The sequence below is a fragment of the Otolemur garnettii genome, unplaced genomic scaffold (genome assembly GCF_000181295.1).
Source record: "Otolemur garnettii isolate 467f Iridium unplaced genomic scaffold, OtoGar3 scaffold00016, whole genome shotgun sequence".
Taxonomy (NCBI): Eukaryota; Metazoa; Chordata; class Mammalia; order Primates; family Galagidae; genus Otolemur; species Otolemur garnettii.
Window position 1 is genome coordinate 4,139,011 of NW_003852411.1, and position 2,097 is coordinate 4,141,107.

Genomic DNA, 2,097 nt, shown 5'->3' on the forward strand with positions numbered 1-2,097 from the left:
ATTTATCACACAAATATCTAACTATTCTATTTCAAAGAACCTTTAAGTTATCTAATCCATCACTCTAAATTATGGGGGATTTTGTTTGCTTGTTCTATTTTGTTTTATTATAGATGGGGTCTCCAGGCATTCAAGCTGGTTTTAAAGTTGTGGCCGCAAGTTCTCCTCCCATCTTGGCCTTCCATGTGCTGGGATTATATGCATGAGATAACATGACTGGCCAAATGATTCTTCATGTAAGTGAGTTTCTCTGGATAGTTTCTTGATTTGGAATGTAATCCAAAATTGAATTTGTGTATTTGAAATCTTAAGATCATTCTCTAGTAAATTGTTATACACCCAGCCTGTCTAAGCTGAGTGTCCCACCTGAACTGCCTCCCTGTACCCGTCTTATTCAAAACTGCAGAACTAGTATCCAAACCACAGGTCCCCTGCTTATTTTTCTGCATCATGCTGACAAACTCTATATTTTGTACTGTATTTATTTGTTGTTTCTACACATTGGAGTTTCTTTTAGCTTGTCTTCATAGCACGTAAACAGCTATATTTTGGAAGCTTCCCTGTTGTGCCAGAATAATGTAAGAGAGTGATACGAGATATTCAAAGTATCTTTTAAGAAATACATGTTTTCCGTGTATGTCTTACCCACAATAAAGATTTCCCTTTCTATAAATTGTGCTTCAAGTTTACTATAACCCTTTGTTGTGGTCCCTACTAAACTTTTTCATACTTCTTGTTTAGTCTACATTTATAAGTACTTTGTCACTTTCCTTGGGTCATTCAGACTCAGAGATCTAACTGAGACAGTACCCTTTCTTTTTATAAAATATTAAGCCAAAGAAGTACTAGAACTATTCTACTTCAATATTTGTAATTCATAGCATTCCCAAAGGTTTAATGTATCATTGTTAGTGGGATTTCTTTTGAAATATTAACAGTAAAATAATTCCTTTATTTCCCAGTAGTTATTTTGCATAAACTTAGGGTAAAATTTCCTAATTTTAGACTCACACTTACTAGGAAAAAGTAGAAATCCTTAACAGATCAGTAATGAGTAATTACATTGAATCAATATTAAAAAAATATTACAACAACAAAAACCCCAAGACTGGATTCTACAAGACATATGAGGAAGAATTGGTACAATCCTGCTGAAACTGTTTTAAACTATTGAAGAAGAGGAGATCCTCCTTAAACTATTCTACACAGTCATTATTATCTTGATGTCATTCCAGGCAATGATGCAACAACAGCAACAAAAAAGAAAACCACGTACTAATTCCCTGTTTAGTAAAGATGCAAAAGTCCTTAAGAAACACTGGCAAACTTAATCCAACAACACGTCAAACATAGTAATAATACACCATGATCAAGTGGTTTTACTCTAGAGATGCAAGATTCCAAATACACAAAAAACATATGATCATCTAAATAGATGCAGAGAGGAATTTCATAAGATTCAGTATTTCGTTACATTAAAAGCATTCAATATCCCAAGCATAGAAGAAATATACTTGAAATTAATAAAAGCCATATATGAAAAAACCCACAGCCAACATAATGTTGAATATGGGGAAAAATTGAAAGAATTCTTCCCAAGAAGCAGAACAAGACAAAGATGCCCACTTTCACCAGTTCTATTCAATATTATGGTGGTAATCCTAGCCAGAGCAATCAGGCAAGATAAAGAAATAAAGGCATCCCAGTTGGGAAAGGGGAAGTAAAATTATCTCTGATTGCCCATGATATAATTGCGCATCTAGAAAATCCAAAAGATTCCTCCAAATGACTCTGAGAATTGATAAATTATTTCAGTAAAGCCTTGGGTTACACAATCAATGTATAAAAATGTGTAGCACTTCTAAACACCAATAACAATGAAATTAAAAACCAAATCAAGTAAGCAATCACACTACAATACGTGCACACAAAAATAAAATCACTAGGAATATACTTAACCAAAGAGGTGAAAAATCTCTACACAAAGAACTATAAAATACTGATGAAAGATATTAAATATGCACAAGCAACTAGAATAGCACCCATTACTCATGGTTTAAAATAATTAATATTGTGAAAATGGCCATACTGCTCCAA